Source organism: Agelaius tricolor, unplaced genomic scaffold, assembly GCF_023055355.1.
Source record: "Agelaius tricolor isolate 1412-34295 unplaced genomic scaffold, bAgeTri1.0.p SCAF_26, whole genome shotgun sequence".
Classification (NCBI taxonomy): domain Eukaryota; kingdom Metazoa; phylum Chordata; class Aves; order Passeriformes; family Icteridae; genus Agelaius; species Agelaius tricolor.
This window is the reverse complement of record NW_027269286.1, coordinates 8,381,195-8,402,018: the sequence shown is the minus strand read 5'-3', so window position 1 is coordinate 8,402,018 and position 20,824 is coordinate 8,381,195. Positions and strand designations below refer to the sequence as shown.

The following is a 20,824-nucleotide window of genomic DNA, read 5'->3' as shown; positions in this document are numbered from 1 at the left end:
CCTTACTATCTCTACTGAGACCTAAGTCACATCCTTCCTCAAGTCCAGCTGCTGGAAAAAGGAGACAAAGCAGAGAGAGCTGTAGGACTATTCTGCCCCACTGCATGTTGTTTCACCCATTATTCTCTCTCACCAATTCACCTGCTTCATTCAATTTATCATTGTCTGCTTCCCTTGAAATGGGACATGAGAACACTTGTCTGAGCTGGATTACACAGATGTAGCTTTAGCTGCTGCAAGAGGAGGGCAGCTTTATGGCCCATCTGCAGCCCTATTCCCTTTGGGGGGAATAGGTAATAGACAGTCATTTCTTCTATCGCCATGATGTCCTGAAGCCCTAAGCCTTCCTTCCTTCCTTCCTTCCTTCCTTCCTTCCTTCCTTCCTTCCTTCCTTCCTTCCTTCCTTCCTTCCTTCCTCCCTTCCTTCCTCCCTCCCTCCCTCCCTCCCTCCCTCCCTTCCTTCCTTCCTTCCTTCCTTCCTTCCTTCCTTCCTTCCTTCCTTCCTTCCTTCCTTCCTTCCTTCCTTCCTTCCTGCCTTCCTTCCTTCCTGCCTTCCTTCCTTCCTCTTTCTTCCTCCTTCCCTTCCTGTCCTCCCTTCCATACACAGCCAGTGTATTATCAGTGGCAAGGTCAACAGCTCCAGGCCTTCAGGGCTGATTCCTCCCTTAGCTGAGGCCAATTGCTTTCTATCCCTGCACAATCAAGGGGCTCCATGGAGGTGATCCCATCGTGTGTGTATTTCTCTGTATTCAGACTACTCATGGGCATTAGTGCTGTGCTGTATGTATGGGACCCCTGACTCCAATGGGAGCCAAGGTCATCCAACCGTGCACTGGATCATTGCCTTGCAAAACTGCAGTGTGTGCTATGCATCTGCCTGAAGCCAAGGTTTTGAGGAATAGGGTGAAGTCAAGGAGACAAAAGTAGGTCCTCGGTGCACCCTCAGAAACCACCTTTCACTTGTCACTTAATCAAAGCTGTATGTGGATGTATACAAAGTGAAAATTACTCTAAAGCCAGAAGAAATCCTTGTCTCTGAGGCCTTTGTGCTGTAAACCTCAAGCTAAAAGCCAAGTAGTTACACTCTCTGCATTAGGATGACTCACCATGTAATATGAGAGGTAATATCAGGTCAGAGTCCCTCTCTCCACACCCTGAAAATCCCCATCATGCATATCCCCCTTTCCACCCATGAATCTAGAAGATATAAAATCTCCACTGTTATTTTACAACATGAATTGCTCTGTATTTGTTAGATATTGGGGTTGTCACTGCTTTTCAAGCAACCAAGAGAGTATTTTAAAATCCATTTATTTCAAAATGTATTCCCAAACAATTTTCAATTTTCATCCTTTCTTGTTTGTTTGTTCATCTGCTTCATTCTACCCGATTCATATTTTACTTCTGTGAATTCAAAATAATAAATTAATTTATTATAAAAATGACATTGTAAGGGCTGCCTAACAGAAGACAGAAGAAGCGATGTTGAAAATGATTCAAAATAAATAATCAGTGCTGTGTCAGGGGACACTACCTTCAGTTCTGGCAAAGCATTTGCTATCCTGAAATGATTAATGTTACGCCAATTTAAAAACAAGCAGGAGTTTTGGCAGCAAGAATGCAGAAAATCCTTCTAAATGGTAAAACACTTAGTTTTCAGAACTCACTGGGCATGTCTATACTAGTGTATGAAATGAGTCAAACTGTCTGTTCTCTGGCCATGAGGGGAAGTGACAAGGCAAAGTGAGCCTCCCCACAGCTAGGAAGCTCTCTTCCTGCTAATGGAATGGCCCCCCTGTCCTTCGCACCCAGGGCTGCTCCAGATCACACCCACACCTATGCTGATAATCAAGAAATGTGTCAGGGAACATATTAACTATGAAATCAGATCCAGGAGGTAGAAACACGACTTGTGTCCTTCCTTCAGCTTATGGGAACTTCATAGCCTCTAATTCTCAACCAGGTAAATAAAGTGAGTGACCCTTTGCAACACAAGCATTTCTGCAATTCTGAGGAAAAAGAGCTTTGGTTTTGAAGTATTTGCATTAAAACAAGTTAAAACAAATTAAAACAAAACCAAACATGCAAACATGCAATCAAAGAAACAAAAAAAAACCCCACAAAAAACTCACCCAACAAACAAAATCCCAAACAAAAACCTTCCAACAACCTTCAAATATCTCCTGTTTTCTCTTTCCACATAGCTCTTTGGAAGGTGGGACTGTACTTTTTATGGAAATAAGTTTTATTTAATAAAAGCTGTTAATGAACCTCAGTATCTTTTATCCCACTAAGGATAAGAGCTAAAGCTCAGTGAAATCAGTGGAAACACTCCTGAGGAACTTAACAGGAAATGGATCCAACCCTCTTGATCTTTTGCTTCCCCTGCAGCATTTTCATGTTGGTTCCCCTTTCTCTTTTTCGCTATCATCCAATTACCATCTTCATTAACATAAATCAAATACTAACATATTATCAGTTGCATTCAAGTAAGTACAGAAGAATATACTCACATGCTAAGTGTGAATTCAGAAAAATTAAATACATTGATTTGCAAAAGTTACTTTGCTGACACCTCAGTAACTTTTTATTTAGAAGCACTAAAACATTTCCTGCATGCTTAGAGTTTCTTTGGTCTATGTGGAAACCATTATTGTAGTCCACATCCAGGAATTCTGGGGCGTCTCTAATACAGTAGGAGAATTATCGTGTAGATCTTCAGTGGGAGAAAAAAAAGGCACTCTGAAAAAGCTTTGGACTGGGCAAGTGCTATAGAAATACACTGTTTATTTGCACAAATAAAATTTCTTTTATTACACTTCAGGAGGCAAAAGAGAAAGAGAGGAAGCAAAAAAATACCTTTATTTTAAGTTCATTGGTCTCAAGCATTGGTTGGTGCAAAGGAAAATGAATTCCTTTTCCCTCTTTTGTGCAACAGCACAGAGGGAAATTACCTAGGAATGTGAATCATTTCTGTACTGCTTTTGCTGAAATAAGAGTGCTACTTCAGGGGAGACTAGACCAAATAGACCTATGTAGAATATTCAGAGCAAAATTTAAAACACACAAGATACACACCATCGCAGCTCCTGGGACTGTAGAGGGATTGCAGTGCTCTCTGCTAACCCTGATATATCCACGAGCACTTTATCAGCACTCAGATTGTTTTCAGCACTTCTGCATGCCAGAGAGAGCTTCAGCATATTGTGTTGTGGAGTGTCTCCGGTGATCCTAACTGGTTCAGATTGCATGCTCAGAAGAAACCATCTGAATTTCATGTGCTTAGATATTTTATGGGTCAGTATTGACAGAAGACATTATGTATTGACTTGGCAGGCAGTTGCCAAAGAGATATCCAGAGTGCTTCCCAACTCCTGGGCTTCTCTGCATATCCTAGCCAGATGCAGAGTCCTTGCTCATCAGCCCTCCTGATGCCCCTCAACACTGATCAAAACTGGATTTACAGATTAAAAAAGAACAGCAAAGTCTTCCTAGGTTCCTAGAAAAGAAAATATCTTTCCCCTCAATGAAGTAATAGCAGGTTATGAAAGTAGTTTACTGCCAGGGTTGATAACAACAGGGCCACTTGCAGGGGAAGGGGATCCAGGAGGTTGGGTAGTAGCAGGGCAGGCACGGAGCAGTGTCCTGCCCAACATGGTCACAGACCACTCAGCCAGGCCAGCAAAGTGGGAACATGGACAGACAGACAGTATGAGCTGCCCCTCAGACCAGGCAGCCAGCCCCTGGATAGGGAGTGATGCCCACAGGGCCCTGAGAATTAGCTTAGGTCAGTAAAACAGCATAGGGGGAAGATCTACATACAGGTATGCAATCATACATGTCACTGATGTGCAGATAGCAAAGCACAGTAAAAATTTCCCATTGGATAATTCCTTTAGAATTTTTATCCTTTCTTTACTTAGTCTTCTGCAAGTTTTAGTCTCATTGCTCATTGTTTACTGCTTTGTCCAGGTAAATGTGACTTTGGTTTTGACACACCAGGTCTATATGCATAAGGACAAGGTAGGTCTTAGTAAAACCAGATCTTTTTTGGCTTCATTTTCCCAACTTCAACATTAATTCTCTTGCTCTGGGACACTTTTTTATATCCAGCTTTCTTTCATCATAATCAATCTCATTATCAAGTCCTTTTCACTGATAACATTAAGGATTTAAACTAATTAAGGTTTTCTGCCACCACTACTTCTATTACTATGATTTTTGTAGAACATCTTTTTTTCCATTTTTGATACCACATTTATTATGTCCTATTTAGGTCAAAATTGTCCCTTACCTTTAATGGGCATTCTTTTACTTTTATCTGCTTTTATCATATCTTAATACAAATAGACCAAAAGTACTCTGATTTTTTATTTCATGACATTAAAAATTTTGATAAGATTTGGCCACAAAACAGGCTTAGCGTTCCTACAGCACTGCTATTAACTCTTTTCCTCTCTCCACCTGCTCCATTAGGAGTTTAACTTGTTGAGGTTTTATGACTGGAATTCTAAACTCCACACCAGATAATGTCTCAACAGTGCAACTTATAATTAATACTTAATGCTTTCGTTTTGCAAAAGCCTCGCTGAATACATCTGAGAATTGTATTTCCATTTTTTACTGCTACATGCACCTAGGTGGTGCATAATAATTCTTTGACTGACTAATACCCCTAAGTCTTTCTGTTTCAACCAGTGGGCCTTCTGATTGAAGGAATTCTCATTGCTCCCTGTGTTCATTACCTCGCATTTCAAACTAATTAAATCACATACCTTGTCCCAGTTCTAAAGCCTATCCATTTCTTCCCATGTGATATTCTGATCTTTTTCCATATTGTCAATGTCTGGTACATTTGTATTTCTTGAAAAAATATTAACGCTTTCCTATAACTTGTATTCAAGATATTGCTGAAATTTTCCAAAACATTGGGTCCAATTCTGATTCTTGAGGAATTACAGCCAATGATTTATTTTTACTTTAGAATAATTTTTGTAGTTCACACACTATGATCTTGTGCTAATCTTCCTTTTATTACCAATATTCAGTTATTTTCCATGCACACTGAGTCCAAGTATATTACGTGCTAAAACAATTGCTTTAGACAAGCTCAAAGTTCAGTTAGATGCAATCCACTTGGTAATTTAAAGGCCATTCTATCTTTTTCATTCATCTCCATATTCTTAAATATAACACAAAAGGTGGCCTTAATCTTCATATACAACTAATGTAAGATCAGCAGGTTTTATTGGGCCATTTCTGATACCTTTCTCAGACAGACCAAGTATGGCTCAGCTCTAGCTGTATCTTTACCATGAGATAGAGTTACTGCTTCCATCTTCTTCTGGAATTTGTCTGCTATTCTCTCTTCTGAGTAGTCCCTGGTCCATGCCTGAAGAGTTCATCTGTCTCAGCAGGATACACTGAGCACCAAGGCATCCCCTCAAGGCAGCCCCAGCAGTGGCAAGCTTTCTAAGGGGGAGCCCTGTGTGAGCAAGTCTTGCTGGTTCAGTCAGGGATCAGGACTTCCAAAGAGGCTCAGCAGCTCTTATTGCTCAAGACTGAATCTCCTAGGAAACAGCAAACTGAAGCTGTACTATCTTTTCCCTGAAGCCTGCCCATCTCCTGTCTTACAAATAGGCACAAACAGGCAGGAATAGGAATATAGACCCTTGCGTGGACCACCCTGCCTGGAGAGATGCTGGGAGCACCATGCAGGGTGACCCCAGCTAGACATTCATCCTATAGATGTTGGGTTTGCCTCTGGAGGGGGTGATCTAACTCTGTGTTGTCAGTGCAGGAAGGAAAGATAAATGCAGAGTGGAGAACAACTGATGAAAGGCAGGTTCTGAGACCAAAGCTCTGTAGGAGGTAACACAGCTTTGTGGAAAAGGTGTGCACTGAGTGGAGACTGCAAACTCCAAAGACGACTATTCTATTTGCAGGGAAAGGAAATTTTATTGAAGCTTGAGCTTCAGTGTTTGGATAAAACCCATCTTTTTCAAAGCAGTTTTTGAAAATATTGTACTATTTATTAATGAATATGGCTTTTCAGTTCAGGCATGTCATCTTATCATGGATGATAGAATGAAATAAAACAGAAAAAGATTTAATCATACTTTTGTAGATTATATCAAATCCAAAACATAATTTACACATACCATAAAAACTAGATAGAATTTATATGATTTTATGAACAGGAAATGCCATTTTTTAATATTTTTTAAAAACACTTGCCTTGCTGATAAACACCAATGCAATTGTCACGGACACATACTGTTTCTCTCTGCACATGAATAGTAACAACAGGCCCTAAAACAAGAATTTCCCGCTCTTTCATTTTCCTTGTGTCCACCCATAGCTTCTGGATTTGTTCCAGTTGCACCTGGGCTCATTAGTGTTCCATAATCCAAAGACTCCTGGTGCCACATTCACTTGGCTCCTGAGTGAGGTGTATCCACCACTGTGCCAGGTGAACATTTATAAACTGGGGCAAGTAGGATGTTAAATAAAATGGAGGGCATGTGCAGAGAACAATAAAAAAGCATCCATTTTGCACAGTCCCTGCCAGGAAATCTTAAAGGCCAAAGCCTTCTTGCTGCAAAAAGCTTGGCATTTACATAGCTTAATTGTCAGAGTGTGTCTCTAGCCATTCAAGGATATAGCCCAGTCCATAAAATTATCCATGTGCATAACAGCTGATGGGTTTAGAACAGCAGAGGTAAATGACTTATAAACAGATCTCACAGATGGCAAAACTGTTCAAAGAAGGTTCTTTTTCCCCACTGGTGTGAAGTTGACTCTGAGGTACAAAACTGCTGAAGCCTGAGAGAGGGTCAGAGAGCAGGTAGGAAAAAAGAAAGAGGCGGTGGGCATTTTTGCCTTGCAGCCTTGAGCCCTGCTAGTGGCATACAGCACACCATCCAGCCAGAGTTTGTGCAGTAGATGTAGGCTCTCAAACTGAAAATATACGTAATTTGGAGGTGTTCAGAGTTGGAATAGTAGCTTTTACAGCAAGGGGGTCCATATTCTGCATTTAATTTCTGGAGTTGAATGCGACTTTCAGAGTGAGTTCTGCTGAAGAAAGACCACTACAGGATCCTAAAAAATAAGCAAAAAAATCAATATTGTTCAGAAAGGGAGAACAGGAAGGAGGGAGAGACAGAGAAGGACTACATATGCATAAGTAGTATACCCTTCTAGAGAATAAGGAATGACTGTTCTCAGTTTTACAACACAGTACGACAAAAATTTTCCTGAAAATATGGTTACCACAAAGAAAAATAATATGAAGATGCACTGAGATTTACAAATGCTTTTTCACCTGATTAGATTTACTATGAATTCCCCAAGGCTTCTCTCTGCTTTCAGGTCTCTTTACTTTCAATGATAAACCAATTGCATTGATAATTTAACAATCCACACAATTTCCTTTTCAGAGAAGCAATGTCATATGTAGCAAATTGAGGCTTCATGACATTTTAAAATTATTAATTAATAATATCAGGTTTAGAAATCAGGGAAAGCAATGTCCATGAACTCCCCTCATTACCATAAAACTTTATATGTTAAAAAATAAAAAATAAATTGCAATGTGCAACACTGGAAATATTTCTGCACTTTCAGTTCAAGTCACAAAATATATATTTCCTCATTTATCCTCGCTATCTTAACAAACAAAAGCTCAGTAATATGGGGAGTGCGTTCATGCAAGAGCTTGCAAACCCAGCACGTAATAGGAAGATTTGCAATGTTGCAGGCAAGTATTTTGTCAGCTTCTTCAGTTTGCATGTTGTTTAGAGTGTTAGGTATTTGGATTCCATGATAATAGGCTCTACACTGGGGAAAAAAAAAAAAAACTAAGAAACTATCTAGCTAAATTTGTGGTAGATAGATGATAGATAGATAGATAGATAGATAGATAGATAGATAGATAGGTATGGGTTTATTTAGGCTTTCAAACACGTTTTTATTTTTGAGGCCTTTGTTGACCATTCAGCTGCAAGTAGAACTTATCAGCTTTCCCTGTTTCAAGAATGTGTTATGATACAGATTTCTTAATTTGATAACTTGTAGATATTTCAAAGACAGATCATATCCCTAAGCCCTGGCACAACAGTTAAGAGTACTAAATATGACTTCTAGAATAACTTTGGCTTGAAATTATTCAAGGGGAGAAGCTGTTTTTTTTTTTTTTTAAGTCTGGAGATTCTTTTTCCTGCAAATGTTGGCAATAACTAAGTATCCATGGGAAAAAATATTTAAAATAACCAGAGACCTCAATGGTATGGTTTCTCATACATCTCTAAATATAACTAATTTTATTTTGTTTCTAGACTAAATCTTAAATAGTGGTTACTAAGCAGTAATAACTAACCTATAGTAGTTTTCCTATAAAAAATAAGACCATTTCCTCTTGTTGTGATTACAAAAATGCAACAGCTTGTTATGAATAGGTGCTGCTGCAAATCAACACTTCTGGACTGTATCTTTGTTCAAAAATTATGGTTATTTCTGTCAGCAGGATATCTGCTAACAAGAGTAGCCACCCTACTCTCAAATCTAACAGGCAAGCCTCTTGCATGCATTTTTATACTATTCTTAGTGTGAGATAGCTAAATGAGGCCACCCCCTGGCCATGGTTCACCTTTGGATAAAAACATCAGTGATTTTTGTGCTTGACTTATATTTTACTGAGACATAACTAAGATAGGACAATCTATGCCTTTGGTCAGCCTGCTTAAGGCAGCCATTGGGGTGGCATACATAGTAACCACTATGTCCTAAGGACACAGAGCAATTTTTGTATGGACTGATATATTTTATTACTAACTAACACACTTTGAAAAAAAAAAAAAATCCAAACCCCCAAGCAAGACAGACTCATGAACCTGAAATGATCTAAAGAAAGACTATTGTGCCTGGAAGGCTGCCTGTTTTGTTCATCTGATAAAGATGAAAAAGATATTTTCTCTTCCTAATGTCTTTGCTTTACCTAGAAAGAATCCTTTTAGTTCAGGAGTCTTCCCAATCTTTTCAATAGCTAGAAAGTAGTACCAGTTTTCATTTCTACCAAATGTTCTACCCCATCTTTTGTCAAATACACACTGCATCTTTCTGCCAGCCTAGGCAAGATGTTTTTGTATCTCTTCTGGAAATTGCTCATATCCAAAAACACGGATCTAACTTCCTTCTTGTGATATAAGCTTATGCTAAGCAATGTCTCCACACTTCCCAAAATTACATGTGCCGGTATCATTATGTATTCTTTGATCATGTTGAAAGGATGAATCCATTGTGCTTGTTTATTAGTCCCAACAACTGTGTTCAGTACATGGGTGGAAACATTCCCTTCAGCACATTAATTACAAATTCACACTAGGGGTTCCTTTGTGTTCTGAGAGAATACAGTTCTTTGATTACACAAGACCTAAGTGGCATTTCAGAATATCAGCATTAATAACTCATTCCTACAGATCTACCAGGTAGAATTAAAATTAGGAAGAAGGGTTATAACTTGTCAAACTATGTTTCTAATTAATGGAGCTGTGTAACAACAACTACTTGCTCCTTCACAGATTGCACTGTTTTCCTAAATACTTTTGTTCTGATGTCACATGATGGAAATCTGAAGTTTTGAAAATCTATCATTATGAATGTATAGGTTAACATAGGCAAAGATATTAAAAATATATAAAATCTGCTAAAATAGGGCTTATTGCACAAAAATTTTGAATATCTTTCTGCAGAATGTTTATAGCCATGAATGATTTCAGATTATTTAATTGGTATAATTTAGCAGAAATAATTCTCTTCTTATATGGAATTGATAATAATTTCCCTAAAAGCTTTTGTTAAAAAAATTTTGTTATTCTTATGGAGAAGAAAAATATTCTCATGGAGACAGAACAGGGAGCCGAATCTTTCTGTGTTCCAGCAGTATGGTTGTGTTTTGCTTGGAAGCTATTAAAAAGCCCACTCCCTTTCATTGTTTTTTACTCTGTTTTATTAGTGAAAGTGGGTAATTTAAACGCCCTGTGTGTGGGATTAATCCCTTGTAAATTAGGCATCTAAACTCCTATTGTCTAAGTACAGAATAATTTTTGCTTTCCTTGAAGTTAATGACATGCAGTAAAGTGGTCAGCCTCAGACAGAAATCTAGCAAAGACCAGATGAATTCCTCTTTACAGATGTTTGTTTCTTTCTATTAACTACAAAAAGACCTTCGGGTGATGAGCTCAGGTTTTAACTTTCCACCTTCAATATGCATGGCAAACATTCCTTCACAAATCCACATAATTACTGTCAAATCACTATTTACAACATGACTCCCTGGTGAAACCTACAGGGCTTACAGACAATGGACAAGCTGTTAGCAAGCTCAGACTTCTGTGATAATTTGTTTATTTTGTGGTTATCTTATCCACCCTTTTCTCCCTGGTGGATGTTTTACACACCTATGTGTATCTTGCCAATCCAAAAGCAAATCCTGGCTCTGTGGAAAATGGCAGGGCCAGGATCTCTTATTCTCCCTCAAATATCATAAGATGGACAGAACAGTTCAGTCTCACTCCTTAAAATGGCTCACTAGCCTCTACATATTATTGCTCAAACCAAAAATCCACAAAGCACATATAAATAGACTGATGAAATGAAATAACTGTGACAGTAAGATCAGCTTGTTCTGCTTCTAGGGAAAAAAAAAAAAGAAACAAAAAGCCCACAAACCAACACAGAAATCATACAGTGTAAAATGATCCTTTCAATGAAAATTGAGTTTTTATGGTTCCTTATTAGAGACTTCCCTTACAACTAATTATATTAAATTTCTACATTCTCTGCTTTTTCTCATCAGTAATCTCTCAATCTCCAAATCTGTGAAAGTAAATGCTTAGTCAGTGTGTAAATTGAGGACAATTATCATTATGACCACACAGTAATACAAAAATAATTAGACCATTGCTAGCAGCAAAAATATAAATCAAATCAGTTTGTAATAGGAACATTAATAATTTGTTAAAGATACAATCTATTGCACATGAAGATGGGAAAGCAGCTAAGCTGAGCTGCTGAGCTGAAGATAGTCCTTGTTTTGAAATAAAGAGCACGGAGTTCAGTGTAGGTGCATCAGTGATAATCTAGGGGCGATTGTGTTCAAGAGAATTTACAACCTATTCCAAATGCGTGAACTCAGTGGAACTGGGAAATCAAATGGCTGAATGGTATTTATTATGCTACCCTTATCTTTGCCAAGGTAGAAAGAAAGACTGGAACAGTTCACTTTGCCTCCAGGCATCCAGTAATGAGCCAACCAGTGGTGCATTAGGAAGTAGTGGGCAAGTGACATTATCATCAGGTGCATTTTTAGTAGCAGAGTCAAGTAGCACTGGGAGCATTATAAGTAGTGCAGTCGAGTGCTAGAGCATTGGTTATTATAGCACAGAATGCACAATAGCTGGAAAGCTTTGGAAAATATAACAAGCAGAGTTAGGCCTGAAACATCCACTTTAAATACTGTCAAAGTTTGAACAGCAGCAGCTCTAAACTCAGACTTTCCCTTTGGCACCTAGGGATCAGTCTAACAGGCAAAACCTGAGTCTCAAATTTGAACTCCCCCAAATCCTAGAAAATCCTGGATGCATTTCTGATGACAAGCAACATGGTCCAGATTCTTTCGGACCACAATAGAGAGTACAGCTGAATGCCACAGAGAACATTTCAAAAAAGGAGCTATTTGGCATGGTAAGCATTAGTAGTCAGGGAGCCAAGGAAACACCAAATGTGCAATCTAAAAATTATAAAAGAATTACTTAATTACTAAAGTCTTTCCAGATAACAATACTCAAAAAAACCTCTTCACAATATCAGGGATAAAAGTAAATTTTAGGCAAAGGGATCTGTAGGATAAGACTTTCAATGGGCTCTACTGCATCACAGTAACTCTGTATTATCAGGCTGTCAAGGCCAGTTCTGAGGCAAATGTATGCCAGGAGGAAGTTACAGCACAAGGACTACTTCCCAATCCCTGTTTTTCTGCTGCCTTTGCCCAGAATCTTCCCCATATGTTCTCCTCCGGGGACCAATTGACCTAAAATACACAGTGGGTCTGCTCCAGCATTTCACTGGCAAGGCATAAATTTTGTGAATCAGAAGGGGTGAAGAGCTGTATCCAACACTAATCTATCTTTCACTTCAGAGTGGTTATGAGAGGTGCTGGGATGAGGGGATAAACACATGATGAGGTGACATACAGCAAAGCTGGTCTAATAATCACAGAATAGAGCAAAACAAGAAATAAATGTGGTATCATGGATGTTGTTACAATATTGATATATATTTAGAGCAGGTAGCTACCTCAGAGAGAATCAGACAATTATTAAAGTTGGAAGAAACCTCCAAGATGATTGCATCCAACCTTTAACCTGACACCATCAAGTCCACCATTAAACCATGTCTCTAAGTGCCACAGCTACACATCACATCACCCTCCAGGGATGGTGACTCATCCAGATTGCATCAGCTTGAACAGCACATATTTGGACTCAGGATATTTGTGCACTGGGGATGTACCATCAACAGAAGAGACTTTTGATTGATATGAGACTGGACTCTGGTCTTCCAGCTCTATACCACCAGTGAGATCATAGCAATGTTGGAAATTGTTGCAATGTTCTGAATGAGAGACATGGCAAAGTCTCCATATCTTTTGCTGTCCTCATTTCCAAATCCATGCAAAACTGTAAACCTTCAGAATATTTCAGATTCTGCAGCTCTAACATGCCTAGGTCGGCTGGCAACTGAAAGTCAGAGTGCAGGGTAGATGGAACATCTGTATAAAGCTGAAGTTCTCCACAGGAAAGATTGGGCAGACTGTGAGGAGCAGTCCTCACTCTCTGAGGTGAGACAGCAGTGAGCAGCAGGAAGGTTAACCAGGAGTAAGGTCTCAGGAAATACTACTTAGGGGTACATGGGAACTGTTTTTTTCCATGTCCTCTGACAATTGCAGGTATCTTGGACTGAGTGCAGCTTATATCTGCATGAAACCCTGCAAACAGGAACAAAAACTGCAGTAATAAATTCAGAGCAAGTAATTGAGAGTCCACTATTTATTAAGACTTTCCTCTGTGTTTGGTGACAAGGAAAGGCTTTAGTGATGGTATCAATCATGATAGGCAATGAAAATGTGGCTGGAATCCTCAGCTGGCCTCATGGGGAGATTTGTTTTATCTGATGCACAAAAGCATATGCTAGCAGCACTATCTGTGCTCACAGAGCATGGAAATATTTCTCTGCAGATAGCCAAGAGGTGACTCCCACAAAAGAAAACCAAAGACAATGAAAACCTAGACACCGAAATCTTAGCCTTTTAAGTGGGAACTAGAGACTGAAATCTGAAAATGCTAGCAAACTGGTGCAATTATGTTGGATCAAATCAGAAAAGCAGCTCATAACACATTAATAGAATTACTGTAATTGCTTCAGGAATACAAGGAGTCCAAAGGACATTTTCTTCTTTTTTCCTAACATAATAATATTTGAAATCTGTCACAAATAGTTTCTCTTCTAAAGGAAAAGAAAACTTTCAACAGACTGATACTAAAATCCAGACTGTTTGGATCTGTAACTGGTAACAAATTGAGCTGGTCCAGCAACAAATGTAGAAATAATGCCAAGATAACTTACATTTTTCTCATGTGGAACTGTCATTTATAGGGTATGCTTCTTCTTCAGGCGTCGGTCAAAATTGATAATGTGCTGCAGCCCTTGTAAAAAAAGTACATAGAAACAGTGTCTGTGCAGATTCATGTCTGAGCTTGGTGAGTGCATCTCCTCATATATCTTACATTAATTTTTATGAGATATTTTCTCTCCTGGAATTTTGGATGTTGTTCCCATTATTCAGCTGTTTTCCAAATTTGTGCTGTCTGCCTACCTGTTTCTGCTGACAGCAATCGATTGGGACTAGTCCTTTGCTATGCAGAAAAGAGATCTTTCTCCTCTGAACTTTAAAGGGTGTCACTCAGAACACTTTCTCCTACAGTACCTTTAACTGTCTGCAGAGTTTTGCCCCTATTTATGGTATGTTACGGCTTTGGTGATGGGAATCCCCTTGTTAAAATAGAGAAGATAACTGACTTTCATCCACATTCTCTCTTTGCTACTTGGGCCCCTTTTCTCTACATAGCTATCTATGTTTGTGAATTATAAAATAATTTTTTTTTTTTTGCTATGCTAGGGTCAACATTGCCAAAAAAAAAAAAAAGGAATAGATAGATAATTATCCCAGTCACAAAAAGATATGTTTTCTTGAGAATGAAGTCTAAAATATTCCACCTTAACAACCCTAAATGAGCTATTTCTGTCTGAGTGGTGCAGACAAACCTGCATATGTTGGGGCTCCTGCTGTCCCTGATGAGAGTTTTAGTGTGCTGACGTCCTGCTTCTTTTATTGTCCTCCACTAAGCTTAATTCCCTCAGGAGCAGAGGGAGTGGGGAAGACACCACTCAAAGCAGCAGCCAGAGAAAGGACCGTCAGTGCAATGGGAAGTCTTGCCCAGGGGAAGGAATTACACTCTGAATATTAGTCATGCAGATTAGCCCTTCTCAGGGGGAACTCTAGAGAGACTGGCTTACAGCACTCCAACAAATGTTTTCTGGTAGTTTCATCACTAAAAATAGTGTTGCTCTTTCAACTTTGCAATATACAGTTTGAAATTAGGAAGTTTCCATGTTTTGACCAGGGCTAAATAACATGAGAACTTTATGTACACCTCAGTGTGCTAGTGTAAGCAATCTTCTCTTGAATTAGGACATATGTCCTCGGTGAACATATATGTAATTCATTTGAGATTTTACGCATAGTTTTTAATAGAAGTTTACCCAGGTTTTCCTTTCTGTTTAGTAATATTTTTAATATTTGTATCTTTTAATTCAAAAATACTATAATCAGATTTTATTTTATTTCTTGCTACTGCCTGTGTAGTAAAAAAATGCTAAAAAGTAGTTCTGGAGAAGAGGAAAGAGCAATACTTTCTGTATTTTGTAACAGTAATGTGTGAATAGTAGAGAATATCTAAGTGTCTTTATATAGGGTTTTGATTTACACAGATAAATGACACCACATTCTCAGAACATAAACCAATTAATAAACTTCAATTATACCCTTAAATCTCAACATCTTGAGGACTTGAGACGTGTAATTGCTTAGGGAAAAATTTTATGTTAGTGAAATAGAAATATTTACACTTATTTTAATAAATTTCTAATCCAAACCCCATTATAACCCGAGTCACTTCATTATCTTCAGTGAGATTTGAGGATCAAGCCACTTGAGCAAAGGGATGAATAAACAGACTTTGACATTTCTCCTTAAGTGCAGGGTATGTGAGTTTTTTGCAGGGTTTTCCACTGTAAATGCCCTGAGATGTAAATTCAGGGACTAACATCTTCAGCGCTTTGTTTGATCTCCAGTGCCATGCCATGATTTAAGAAGAGGCAGTTTCTAAAGTGCACTTGCAGCTGACTCAGACAGGCCTTTATAGTATTGATTGCAGGTAATGTTTGCTTTATGTACTGTTCAGTACGGTAATCCTAGATATATTGAAAGTGGGATCAGGGATCAGCATAAAATGATGTGACAATGTTTAGAAAAAGGATATACCCCATACCAGATCTTTGTAATTACAATACAGGGAAGTGTGATGAGGCCATTACTGTGCTAATTCGATCTCTATAAATGTTACTGTTAAAAGGATCAACAAGATCACCATTTTTAATAGGAAAGACTTACATTTGGATCACAAGAAGCTTTTTAGTATAAATCCTCAAGATTTCTCATTGATTTGTTTAGACAGATGTCTCTAGTAGTTCAAAACTATTCCACAGTTTCATATATAATGAGGGCCATAGCATTAATTATGTATGTAATTTCATTAGAAGAAATGTTCTTTTGCAGCTACATGCAGTATGCTACATTTATTCACACTATAAGAGGTGTCACTTTTAAATCTATCAACATATATCACTACCATAACTGAATACTGCACTGTGAGAACCTTAAACTCCAGCATAAATCTGCACTTTTTCCATGAAAGCCTGGTCTCTTTCATACTGACAGTATTCCTGATGCATCTGTCTGTACTCAAGCTGTAGATAGCATAAATTACTAGCTGTCAATATATGGTGGAATTTTTTATTTTCCTCCAAGATTACACTTACCAGAGCAAGGACTTGGTGTTAAAAAGAAAAGACCCCAATAGTCAGAAAAGGTGAATTCTCAAGAGACAGAGGATCAACAATAAGTTTTATATAAAACTTATGCCTATACTCCCCAGCAGAGCTGGAGCAGAAACCTCCCAGTTCCTTCATCCACTGTGTGCAGCTGGGTCCCTACACAAAAAATTGGTACCTGATCCATGAGTAGAGTGGGACAGTTGCAGCTTCCCTTGCTGTGAACCTGCCAGTGGAGAAAGCAATAATAGATGGCAGCTCTCTGTTAGAGCTATTAAATAAGCTAATACAGCTGGAAAATGCACAGTGGTATGTATAACATTTACAGAGTTGGTTTTAGTGTAAGATTACTCAACTGTTCTAGGATTTATAGCTGTTGAACTACAAATATTCCCCACTGTGGACAGAGTTGTGTCAATATACCAATTCATTTGGGAGGTTTTAAAATCATTAGGGAAGGTTTGCAAATGATATACCCTCAAGATTCACTGTGTTTCACCACTGTGATTTACAACCTGAGATGCTTTTGCATGGGATAATCCAAATGCTGCTTAAAGCTCAATCACTTGAAGATAACTAACCTGTTAATTCCTGACTGATCTATGTCTTACCCCTTGGCACTACCCAGGATGGTTTATCTTCAGGATCAAGAAATACAGGCTGAAATCCTATAGTCATAGGAACAAAATACTAGTGTGGCTGCTAAACAAAGTGAAAAAGGAAGGGTGCCTTAACTGCAAAGCTGTAAGTTGTGCTGTGAAACCATAGAGCTATACACAGTAAAATGCACCTGCTTTTTAGTGGTATCCTTGTATGTAAAATCTCAATGTTCAGGTGAAAGGATGAAATGTATATTTTCTAAGTTTAATTACACTGAAATGATTGATTGTCATACAGTTCGACATTTGGTTTTATTTCTGCTTAGCCTCAGTCATTTTTTAACCCCCAATCTTCCTGTTAAAAAACCTTTATGTGGCTGATTTTCCTGTGCAAATTCCCAAAACCTGTTTAAAATTCAGGTTATGACTGCATACATTTTGATTAAGTAGGTCTTATTGTTTACAATTTCGTAATTTGGGAGGGAGTGCAAACCAACTACAATAGGTTACAAATGGTATTTTGTGGTGTCTTTTCTCTGCCAGCAGGTGTGGCCTATATTCTTGCTCCCACAGTGATGGAAGTTTTGGTGTGGTTTTCATCTTCTGATGTCATTCATTCTCCATCTGAACATATCTGTGCTCTTCCTGCCAGGGAATGCCTGCTGAACACCTGCTGTGTTGTCATAAGTGTCCATGACAGAGTATGAAAAATTTAATGCATACTCTATATGAAACAGTCACTGCATTAAAAAAAATCCCTAAAAGATGTATGTTAAACCTTGGGCCATACTAAATTAATTACGTTTGGTGTTCCATGGGATCTAGTCAGCATTAGCAGCCCAGTAACACAGCATCAACAGTGGATTGAACTCACTTCAGGGTACCTCATACCCTGGAAATGGGAGGTTTGTCTAGGGTGTATGTGCACATGTGCCAGGCATAGTCCTTGGGCTCCAATCATCCGCATGTTTGATACCTGCAGGGATGTTGGAATTGTGTCAGCAGCTGCACTGTAGATGCACACAAGCTCTGAACTCATCTTTTCCTCCAAGTCTCTGAGGAAGAAGGAGAAAAAGTTGGATTTCAGGTTCCTGCTGTGCTGCCTGTACCTGAAAGACCTAACCCACCTGCAATACAGACTTCAGAATCAGAAAATACAGGCTGAACTGCTGTACTGATGGAACTAAGAAGCAGTGGGAGTGTTACACCCTATTTCTTCTTTTGGGAAAGACAGCTATATACACACTGGCTGTTCAATCTGGCAGTAAGCCCCAGGCCCTCAGGAAAGGCAACCAGTTTATCAGTACCTCAATCAACACTCCAATTTGCCATGCAGAAACTCTCTCAGAGCTGCTGCCTGACAACTCCTTCATGGTGTTTCTGTGCAAGATCCAGCCAGGGGCACCATAACTGCTACAGGAGACCAGAGCTTTGCCTTGATCATTCCTTTCTTCCAAAACTACCCACTGTATTGTGATAAGGCAGCACAGAGATACAGTGGTGTCTAGAAAATCCCCATATTTGAGGAGAAAGGAGATTCCTTGCATCCCCTGCAAGACATGCTTCACAGGGGACCTATGACCCCCCTCACAGGCATCAGTTCCCTAACACATCAGGGAATCTGGTCTCTGCCACCAGTTCACTTGCCAAGTTCATTTCTGTGCTTTGAAATCATATTTTTTGTTTTAATGAGTGATGAAACAAGTGTATTTGCCATCTCCTCCTCTCTTCAAATGCTTGTTGCTTTGGAAAATGTATTTTATCACAAGCTACAGGGTATAATTTGGTGGGATCCCCCATGCTAATCTATTGGTAGTGTATCACTGAAGTGTACTTAAAATTAGGCTCCACTATGAAAAGCCATGTGTTGATTAAGCACTGCCAGCACACTTGCCACTGCCTTGAACATAAACAAAGCAAGTCTCTGCCCCAATGTGGTTACAGAAGGGGCATTCCAGAATCAATCCCTGTACAACTGGTGCTACTTGCTGCAGTCTGCAGTATGTCAAAGAAGGTGTGTGCTGCTGTGCACAACAAACTGGGGGGAAGGGGGTTGCCCCACTTTTTTCACCCAGAAACTTATCAAACCCTGCAATATCTTCTAAGGAAGATGCACAGGGAGCTGCAGGCAGAGAGCCAGGCAGTCACTAAACACTGCATCCCCAGTCACACACACACACACACACACACACACACACACACACCAGATGTAGCACACTGGAACAGTGGGGAGAGATCACACACGTCTTCTCCCTGCATCCCTTCTCCTGACACCGCCACTTACAGGAACCTTTTATTTCTCTACATCGAGCGATTTCCACCTAGGTTTGCGAGTGGGAGTCATGAACGTAGCCCAGCTCCATACCTGAAGGGGTCTTCTTGCTTCCATCACCCTTTTTCACGCTGGCCATTTCTCCTGCTTGTTTTTACACGACTCTCCGCCCCGGCTGCTGCGGCCCCGAGCCAAGCCCCGGTCTCGGCCCATGCCCATCTCAGTCCCGCTCCCCATTCCCATCCCCATCCTCATCCTGATCCCCATCCCCGGCCCCGGCGCGGCTCGGGGCGAACTGCGGGCGGGCTGTGCCACCTTGTGGCTGATAGGGGGAAAAAAACCCCAACCCGCTGCTCGTGTTACAAATTAAAATCTCCTCTCTCATAAATATCAACTTGTTAAACTCTGACTTCAGTTTTAAAAGGCAGAAAATTAAAATGTATACCTCTGTCTCAAAAATTTCGGTAATTAGACATAATCCACAGGTGTTATTTTAATGATGCCAGCTCTTCAGACACACGGGCTGAGCAAATGTAGTGTGTTGTTAACTAATTATGTTGTCTTAATTTGCCAATTTAAAAAACTTAAATGTCCTGAACAAATAAAATCATTATCTCGGATTTCTTCACTGTACCTGCTGCCTCGCTCCATCTGATGCCTGGCACTCTGGGTTTGGCTGCACGGAGCAGGATTTGGAGGGCTCTGGGAGGCTCCAGCAGCCCTCCGGCACCAGGCAGCAACTGGGTTTGCAAACGGGGGATGCTCACACCATCCTCGCTAACAATATCTGATAGTGGCTTTAAAAGCCAGCTTGTCTCCCTCTATTACCTTTCCAGCCCGTATCTTAATTGACCAGGGAGAAAGCGACGCTCAGGCAGCGTCTCCTGCTGAACGGAGCTGAGCTGATTCCCCCACCCTCCCTGCTTTAGACAGCAGGCAGGCAGGGGTGACATCTTCCCTTTCAAGGAAACACTCAGCATCTCTCAGTGCCACCGTGGCCAATGACAAACTTCCATCTAACTTTCTCCTCTCAAAAATGTAAAGTAAGAAAATAAAATCTATGCATCATTTAAAGATGCCCCAGGATAGCTTTGAATTATGCAATCCACAGTTATGTGAGCTGCTGTTTAAGGGATTCTTTGGCTCTTTTGTGACACTGATCAATCCCCTCTTGGTTTTATTTAAAAGACCCAGTCACTGAAGCATTCAAACCACATTATTCACGTCTCTCATTCACATGCCTGGAAAATAATGCAAATAAACACACAAGGAAGAATGAAATATATGCTAACTAGCTACACTTTTCACAGGTTGGCCCCTCTGTAGAAATCATTTGGAGAGGAAATAATGGGAGGATTCAAACCAGCTTTCAGTCTATTTTAATCCAGGTTCAGGTCATTGCCCTTGTCATTCAGAGGGTTTGTTCCTAAGGTGCAATCAAATTGCACAGGTTGAGGCTGTTGTGCAGAAAGGTCTGTTGCTCTGTGAAAGGTATTCCCTTGGCCTGTGTCTGAGCACTTCACAGGCTGTTCTAAATTACCCTGGCCTTTAACATCACAAGGTGCCCAGAAAAGAGATCAAGCACCGGTTTAACAGGGCATATCGGCCACCACACCATTTCCTCTCTCATATCTCTGCTTACCAGTGGCCAGCAGCAGGACAGTGGTGTGGAATGCCAGGACCAACTCTGTGTGATAAAGGTGTGCCTCTGGGGGCTAATTAC

At 39.8% G+C, this 20,824-nt stretch overlaps 1 long non-coding RNA gene across 1 annotated transcript; it reads right to left on the bottom strand.

Annotated features, from left to right (window-relative positions):
• Positions 1-6,010: 6,010 nt before the first annotated feature.
• Positions 6,011-19,361, bottom strand: LOC139600256 (uncharacterized). Its single transcript, XR_011682463.1, has 2 exons — positions 19,195-19,361; positions 6,011-7,101 (listed from the first exon to the last, which is right to left on the bottom strand). It is a non-coding gene; the product is annotated as an uncharacterized lncRNA (long non-coding RNA).
• Between the last annotated feature and the right edge of the window lie 1,463 nt (positions 19,362-20,824).